At 39.1% G+C, this 9,633-nt stretch overlaps 1 long non-coding RNA gene across 1 annotated transcript; it reads left to right on the forward strand.

Moving 5' to 3' along the window:
* The first annotated feature begins 886 nt into the window (after window positions 1-886).
* LOC138761859 (uncharacterized) lies at window positions 887-7,344 on the forward strand. Its single transcript, XR_011356548.1, has 3 exons — window positions 887-1,311; window positions 4,176-4,264; window positions 6,593-7,344. It is a non-coding gene; the product is annotated as an uncharacterized lncRNA (long non-coding RNA).
* Window positions 7,345-9,633: the final 2,289 nt, after the last annotated feature.

The following is a 9,633-nucleotide window of genomic DNA, read 5'->3' on the forward strand; positions in this document are numbered from 1 at the left end:
GGTCCTCCATTCTGGAGACGTGACCCATCCAGCTCAGCTGGATCTTCAGCAGCGTGGACTCGATGCTGTCGACCTCTACCATCTCGAGTACCTCGACGTTAGGGGTGTGAGCGCTCCAATGGATGTTGAGGATGGAGCGGAGACAATGCTGGTGGAAGCGTTCTAGGAGCCATAGGTGGTGCCGGTAGAGGACCCATGATTCGGAGCCGAACAGGAGTGTGGGTATGACAACGGCTCTGTATACGCTTATCTTTGTGAGGTTTTTCAGGTGGTTGTTTTTCCAGACTCTTTTGTGTAGTCTTCCAAAGGCGCTATTTGCCTTGGCGAGTCTGTTGTCTATCTCATTGTCGATCCTTGCATCTGATGAAATGGTGCAGCCGAGATAGGTAAACTGGTTGACCGTTTTGAGTTTTGTGTGCCCGATGGAGATGTGGGGGGGCTGGTAGTCATGGTGGGGAGCTGGCTGATGGAGGACCTCAGTTTTCTTCAGGCTTCAGTTATCCTAGTAGTGCAAAAAAAGGAGCAATAGTCTGCATTTAGGGTTGGAGCAATTCCTGATTCAAGACCCTTTGGATAAATAAAACCTGTCATTGAACCTAATGGTGCTGATTTTCAGGCTTCTGTAGTTTCTGCCCGAAGGTAGCAGCGAGAAGAGGCTCTGTGACAGGGGTCCATTGTGATGGTAGCTGCCGCCTTGAGGCAGGGCCTCACATGGATGTCTTTGATGAATGGAAGGTCCACCACCCCTGTGCTTGCTAACCCCTAAGATGGCTGGTGGTGAAGGAATGATTGACAAGAGAATCCGAGAAGTTGGCCCTTCACGTCTGCCCCACAATTCAATCAGCCCAAACCTCAATCCAACCTTCTGCCCCGGACAATAAGTCTTGGCCCATCAAATCTGCTCTGTCCTTCAAATCAAATCATGGCTGAAATATTTTTTCCTTTCAACCCCATTCTCCAATTCTCCCCATAACCTTTCAAACCTCTGCTTTAAAAATATCCAATGAGTTGGTCTTGATAGTCAACTCAGACAAAGAAGTTCACAGATTCACCACCCTCTTGGCTGATGAAATTTCTTCCCACCTAATGTGCCAAAGGAACATCCTTTGATTCTGAATCTATGTCCTAAACTTTCCCTCTACTCCACATCCACTCTATCTAGCCCTTTATAAATATGGATTATTTTGATAAGATTCCCCCTCATCCTTCTAAATTCCAGCGAATATGGGTCCAAAGTCATTAAACACTTCTCAAACATTTATACACGAATGAGGTGGAGAAATTCGGCAGGACCTGCAGCATCCATAAAAGGTAAAGATATACAGCCAACGTTTCAGGCCTGAGCCCTTTGTCAAGAAACAAGAAACTCAACAGACACCTTGGTATTAGTTACTGGTAATTCTGCAAGATGCTGTGATTATAGTTGATTCTGCAAATTCTATGAATGTTGTTAATCGCTGCAGCTGTTGTGATCATGTTTATGCACATCGCGGGACCTGCTGAGTTCCTCCAGCACGTTTATGTACATACCTTGATGAAATTCGCTTTGCCTCCTACGGAAGCTACGGGACCTGTTTAGTTTCTCCAGCACTTTTACATATTAGCTACAATCACAATGTCTGAAGACTTTCTTGTTTCACTTTGTCTGTTAACACTCTGATGCTTGGGATTCCTCCTTCAGTCTTTCAAAATAAATGCACCTCTTCTTTAAATATATTCAATGATCAGATCTCCACAATTCTCTTGAGATAAAATCTTCAGAGATTCACCACTCAAATTCCTAGTGCCTTTTTTCAAATTCTGCAGTTGCCTCATCCTCCCAATCTGCGATCACCTCCAGTCCTGCAACCCTCTGAGATATCTGCACTTCTCTGATACTGACATCTTAAATTTAAAAATCTATTTTTGATGAAGCCTTTCTGATCACCATTGTCTATTCTATCATGATCTGTGAAATGCTTTGGAATTTTTTTAAATTTAGCCAAACAGCATGGTAACAGGGTCTTTTGGCCCAAGAGCCCATGCTGCCCAATTATACTCAATTGAATTACAACGTCCAGTACTGGGAAGAAACCCACGCAGACACAGGGAGAACATACAAACCCCTTACAGAGAGCATTGGATTTAAACCCCCTGGTACTGATCGCTGGCACTGTAACAGCGTTGAGATAAGCGCTACACTAACTGCACTGTGTATGAAAATTTTGCTATGAAATCATGAGCTGTTTCCTTATGCCTTCAGGAATTTTTCCATGTTCTATTTTCTTATTTGTTTTATTTTTTTTCCCTTCTGTCTTTACTTTTTCATTTTCTACATTTGGATTATGTTTCCACATTTAAACTTCCACAAACTGAACCATTAAAATAAATATATGTATAATGTTATTACAATGAAAGAAGCTACCACTTAGCAATGCATATTCGATCTGTCATTAGGTTTGTAACTGAAAATACTTTCATTTTGTGAAGGAAATTTCATGTTCATTGAAAGATTTTCAACATTACATGAATATTCCAAATGCTCAGAAGAATAAGTCTGAAAAGGATAAGGCAAGCAGGAGGACAAATGGAGAAGACAAGGCACTTTTCCAAGTCAGGAAAATGTTTATCAGTATTCTTTATACATTTTCATACATGAACAAACAATTTAAATGGGATAGCCTCTGGAAAGGAAATGCATTTTAACTTGTTTAAAAATAAATTGATTCTTTTCTTTCAGTAACATATCAGTGAATAAAAGATTTCAATTTATCATTAATACATTTACCTACAAATTTATTTCCCTCAGAATTTAGACCCCCAAGCTTTTTACAGATTTCAAATTAATCCTAAGCTAAATAATAATTTATTTATATTGACAAAATATTTAAAAATTGATATTATAGTGATTGAGATTAATTTATTCATCTTGCCATCACTCATCAATTTTTTTTCCGATTATACATACTTGTGAATGATGGGTATATTTTGCAAACAGCTGTGAATTTTGTGATGGAAAATTTCGTAATGCATGAAATTCACTGTTCTTCTCATTATATTCAATAAACCAGTGCCTTCCACATAATACAGTACAACTCCGATTATCTGAAATGGTTGGGACTGGGCCTATTTCGGATAAACTTTTTTTTTTCGGAAAACTGGTTAATTTTTCAAAACAGCCCAGTAGCAACAGCAAATCACGTATCAGTGTTTATACAACAACAAACAATAAGGGAAGGCTTTTTAAGCATTGAAATAGTGTTTAATTCTCACCAAAAAAAAATGCTGGCGGTGCCGATCACTGACACCTCCCCACACATGCCGGGAGACTGAGAGTACCTCTCCTGCCCAGGAGCTTGAGTCCCCTGCTGCCGCTGGGAGCCTGAGGTCCACCGCCGCCAGGAAACTGAGGTCTGCCACTGCTGCTGCCAGGAGCCCGGGGTCCCCTGCTGCTGCTGCCGGAAGCAACCCCCCTGTCAGTTCGGCTCTGAAAAAATTTCAGATAAATGAGGATTTCTGATTTGTTTCAGATATCCTTGTTTATCCAAAATTTAAAAAAAATGTTTGGATAACTAATCCAATTTCGGATTCTTAAAAATAACACACGCTCCTGCCTCACCATTATAGATTTTCAACACTTGCTATGTATTCTTTCAGCAATGAATAACTGTTAAAAGCTTGAGAGTTTCTGTAGCAGTGAAAGATAATTAATATGTGTGTGATTGTGATTCTTTGAAGTAAAATTTATCTTCAAATACTTTATGAAGCCTTCATTTTCCATGTTCTTTCTTAATCCAATCTTTTTATGATCTTTTTTATATTTGATTCATTCTGACTTAAGCTTCCCTTTCCATCTTTGCACTAATGATACCATATCCTTCAGTCTGATAGACCAAAGAATGAAGTCTTTCGTTCTATTAAGTCAGGTTCTGGATATCCTGTTCCTCTCTTCCTGTTATAACAAAACTAATGAAAGATTTAATGAACAGTTATCATTTGGAATTTGGTCTGTGAAAACCAGAAATTCATGCATTGAAGAATTAAAAAAAATTATAGTATGTATTTTGTATTGTGTCATTGTGATACGTTTAAATTTCAACTACATTTATAATTTGATTCACAAAAGCCATTTCAAATTCCCTTCCAATTCACTCTTCCATTGGATCATTCTTGACCTTCTCCTCTGCAATGATTAGGCCTAACCCAAGCTAGAGGACGAGGACTTTATATACCACCTGGATTGTCTACAGCCCAAAAGACTGGACGTTGAATTTTCCAATGTAAGGTATTTGACATCTTCTATATTCCCTCCTCGCTCTTCCAATCCACCTCCAGTTCTCCTTTCCCCTTTTTCTATAACACCCCTACTAGTCCCCAACCCATTTTCATCTCCATTCCCCCAATTCCATCCACCTCTCCCCACACACTCACCTCCCCTTCTGGTTTGATCTTGTTCAATGTGTCCTTCACTTCTCTACCAATGGTTCCCATTTTCACCATTGTCATATTCTTTACATAAGATTCCAGACTGAAAGCTTTTGTTCCTACTATCACCCTCCACCATATCTCCCTGGTTCATCTTGCTCCATCTGCCATCTATTTCTCTCTCTCACACACTCTCTCCCTCCTCCTCCCCCAGTACTTATCAATTATCTACCTCTGTCTTGCAACTCCACCACTCATCCTCCACATATACTTGGCATCCTTTACCCTTCCCTGTTTTGCCAATTCCTCCTGTCCCCTGTCTCACTGCTCCCACTGTTAAAGGACATGTTAGAATAGTTATGGGTAAAATATATCTTTAAAAGAGATAGATGGTGGGGGGGTTAGTGTAGGTTATACATCACAAACAGAGTAACACTTCACAAAAGACATCTCATTTAAAATACAAGAGCTTTGCTGAAGTGAGGCATTGTGTCACCAATGATTTTTGCAAAGACAACAGAACTGCTTTGGAAAGAACTTCAAAAGAACAAAATCCAGGCTCAGATATACTGATAAGATCTTTCAAAGACTAGATTTTGAGTCCTGGAAGAAGTCATATGGTTTTTAAAAGTAGAGAGAAAACTAAACAGTCAAATGATCCTTTTGGAGAGAGAGAGAGGGAGAGAGAGAGAGAGAGAGAGAGGTCAGTTTATTGAAAAACCCCATTTTGAAGGTGCGTTGTGAGTTCTGAGTTCAGCCTGTTCAAAACCCTTGTAGTTCTTTCAAGAAGAAATGGCTGGTTAGAGCGTTTCTCCTTAAATAAGGGAAACAAGAGGTGCGTAGGTTCTCTGTGGTGACCTGGAAAAAGAGGTTATCATTTGGAAAACCCCTGATGGAGCAAGTTTCTATGGAAAGACACTGAAATAACTGATTGATGGAAATCAGTTTGTGTGTTTCCAACAAGCAACAAATTTCTCTCTGAAACCAATAAACACCTTCCTGAGCGATAACCATTTACCTTTAAGCATCAGAGCCTAGTGGAGATTCATAAATGTTGAATTCTGTGCACAGAATGAGAATTGCCTGATTCCAGTGTACTTGGAGAAATGAATGATTGGACTGTGAAACAAAGAACTTTCCTGAACATATACACATTACATACACGTGCACTTAGAATTAGAAGGGGGTAAGTTAAGTTAATAGTAATAAAGTTTGATCTTGTTATTATGTTTTAACTAAATTAAAAACAATTTTTGTTTAAGTAACCATTCACTTGGTGAATTTCTATTGCTGCTGGGTTTTGGAGTCCTCTGGTCTCATAACATCACTCTCCCCCATTTGTACTGGCTATCTCCCCCTCTTCATGATCAGTCCTGATGAAAGGTTGATGGTAATTTTATTGTCATTCACATTGTATAATGTACATATCCACCAAAATTCTTAAATATCGCTGCCAAATCGATACTTACTAATAAAAACTATAATAGAAAACCAATTGAATTAATTGAACGAGACAATGAATAGATAATAATCCTAGTGCAAAATAGATTATGCAATACTGCAGGTTTCAACCTGAAATGTCAACAACTCCTTTTCCTCCCACTGATGCAGGTCGAACTGCTCAGTTCCTTCTGCAGAGTGGGTTTTTTTTGTGAAAATACTTGAATAAACTTTATTGATCTTGAAGCCATGTCCAAAATCCCTAATAATCGTATGGCCATGTGGGAACATCACCCTCTGCAAGTTCCTCTAACGATCCATTCTATCAACTGTCACTGGGAAATATATTGGGACTCCATGTACACCAACACTATCAGAATTCTTTAACTACCTGAATTGTTGTGATTAAATAAGTTTATGGATGACCAATTTTTCAATAATAATTATGAATGGGTAATTAAACAGATCCTGCTAGTGATGTCCATATATCAAAAATGAATTTGATAAATCTTCCTCAGGTTCTGAGCTACCAGTATGATCATTGTGAGTTTATTGTCATATACATTCTGCAATGTACATAAGCACCAAAATTTTTCCTTGCTGAAGCTGAACAGGTATGCCAGTATGTTTAATATCACCAATAAAAAAACTACTCAAGCTCCTCTTTATGCATTGCTCATCTCAACCTTCAGAAATTAATAGTTTCTGGGTTGATTATTTTAATTTGTTCTGCATTCATCTTCCATAGGTATCCTTGAGATTTACAAGTCTTTGGATGTCACGAAGAACTACAGAGAATAGACAACATTAAAAGAGTCATTTATTCTAATTAACATTTGCTGTCACATTTCACACATTATCTTAACCCATTCTATTCACAATATTCAATTTTTCACAATACAATTAAATTAATTTTCTCTCACATAATTAAATCATATATAACCATCAAAACACCCAACAAAGCCATACATTCAATTAGCTCTTTGTAAAGCATTCCAGACAGTTCTATTCATCTACTTTTTCCCATAACTTTGTTTTTTTTAACCTTCACCCAAATTAACATAATTTCCTTGCTATTATACTCAATGCCTCTATTTATTAAGCTGAGCACACCGAGTGCTTTAAAATTCTTTCTCAGCCTGGCCTGCCACCTTCTGAGTTATATTGACATTTATATCACCTCGTTTAATTCTTGAAAGTAACTGAGCTATTTGCCTGAAGCACTTCATGTGGTAGATCGCAAGCTCAGAAGTACTTATTTCTTAATTTTCCATTAGAGATATTTGCAATTCTTTTATGATGATGGGCATTTTCCTAGATGCACCCACAAGCAAACATATTCAACATGAAATTCAAGTTGTCTGTATAATTTTTTTAAACTGAATATGTAATGTTAAAAGTACACACCAATTGTGTGAAGATGACATTTTGGTGAGGGCTTTTGATTGAACTGTGAATATTATCTGGATTGTGCTGAAAGTGAACTTACAAACCTAATACACGGCACCACTGTTACATCACAGATATTGTTTTTCTTTCAAAACAATATATTTATTAATCTTCTCTTCTTTGGCTTGGCTTTGCGGACGAAGATTTATGGAGGGGTATGTCCATGTCTGCTGCAGGCTCGTTGGTGACTGACAAGTCCGATGTGGGACAGGCAGGCACGGTTGCAGCGGTTGCAAGGGAAAATTGATGGGTTGGGGTTGGGTGTTGGGTTTTTCCTCCTTTGTCTTTTGTCAGTGAGGTGGGCTCTGCGGTCTTCTTCAAAGGATGTTGCTGCCCGCCGAACTGTGAGGCGTCAAAATGCACGGTTGGAGGCGAGATCAGCCCACTGGCGGTGGTCAATGTGGCAGGCACCAAGAGATTTCTTTAAGCAGTCCTTGTACCTCTTCTTTGGTGCACCTCTGTCTCGGTGGCCAGTGGCGAGCTCGCCATATAACACGATCTTGGGAAGGCGATGGTCGTTCATTCTGGAGACTACACAACTTGGCTAAACTTAACACTAACTCTGCGTGAATATACTTGTGTGTGTGTGTGTGTGTGTGTGTGTGTGTATGTGTGTGTGTGTGTGGGCACAATTCTGGAAAGTCATTCCAAATTTCAGTCTTAGAAATCCTGTGTTGAAACTCAGACTTTTAAACTAATGCCAGAAGTAACCTCAAAGGAGCTGAGAGAGACTGAGTTGCCAAAGTCCTTGCCGTTGTTTCCAGAGAAATGTCCTTTCATACGGATGTTGTCACAACTCCCTTCTTCCCTGTGTAGAGGGAGAAAAAAGTGCGACTTCCATAAGGCTTCCAAAACCCAGGAACAGATCAATTGAAATGACCATCATGATGTTTATGAAGCAATGCAGCAATTCTCCTGTTCCCTTTACCCAGATATGGGTCAATCAAACTGACCATTACAATGGTCAAGGTCATTCAATAATTCCTCTGACAAGGAGAGTCAGCAGAATTGTCAGTTTCACACAAAGTCACTCCACCTCTGTGTTTATAAGATGGCTGGCTGATCAATACTTGTTTCTTTAAGTGTCCCAATCATATGACTCATAATCACATGACTCTCTCTCACCATCTCTTTTTCCTTCTTCCAGAGCATCACTTTGTTTACAGTCAATACTTAACGGTGCCACCCTGTCTCATCACAAGCTGTGAATGATTGCAGCTTGCACTAATCCTTAAAATGGCAGTCACACAAAATGAAATGTGAGATTGAAATACCACTCTATTGTTATATAGATCAGAATTCCAACTCTTACATAGATTCACATGGTTCAAGATGAATAGTGAGAAAGTCTGTATTCATTAATTAAACAATTCATTGGGTGGCACAGAGTGCAACTCTATTACAGCGCTGGCCATCAGGAGTATGTATGGCCTCTCTGTGTATGTATGGGTTTCCTCCAGGTGCTCTGGTTTTCTCTCACCCTTTATCTCTAAATTACATTAAATAGTTATAGATTAATTGATTTCCTTTGAATATTCTGACAATCAAGTAGTTGATGATTTCTAAGGTTGTGCTTGGTTACAAAATTTTGGAAAGGATGATATGGCAAACCCATAGTGGCTCTTTTCTTGACTTTAAGACTTCTTTCCAAACTGGCTGGTGCCAAACATTGAGGAGATTACATTTCTAGCATGTCATAATTGTGGAAATGAGCTGAAGGCATACAGGGAGGAAAACAATTTAAAAAGTGGGAAGAAAAGCAAGTGAGAAAGATCCTCAAACAGGGTGATGACCCCCCCCCCCCCCCCACCCCCGGGCATTCAGGGAGTAACTGCCCCACCTCAGTGAGGAGAATGTGCAAAATGTCTGCACATCAATTAAGACATTGTCCATTTTGCCTTTGTTGCATCAACAACATTGGTAACTGTGACAACAGATTGTTATGCAGTTGGCTCTTCCATGCAGCATCCATTCTAGTTTACTATTTTTAAAAGATCGCATTCTCCCTGACCAAGAAATAATAAACAGTGAGAGTGCAAGGCTTTGCTGAGCAGGTGGACCTCATTGTTCTGATTGTCATCGACTGGGTGCAAGCTCCTTTACTACATGTCAATTCTGCTTCATTTGAGAAATGAAAGGTATTCAGTATCCTTCACTAATAAAATGAGCATGGGCAGCAAATCAAATGGGCCAAAGCCAGTATTTTTGTTTTAGAACAAAAAAAATGCGTAAGAAATAGAAAAAAAATACTGGAGCAAATTACATAAGGTATACTAAGATTTGGTGAGGTGATTTTGGCAAATCACAATCTTCTTGTCTAATCCTGTACCCTCCCTTTAC

This window comes from Narcine bancroftii, chromosome 4 (assembly GCF_036971445.1).
Source record: "Narcine bancroftii isolate sNarBan1 chromosome 4, sNarBan1.hap1, whole genome shotgun sequence".
Lineage (NCBI taxonomy): Eukaryota > Metazoa > Chordata > Chondrichthyes > Torpediniformes > Narcinidae > Narcine > Narcine bancroftii.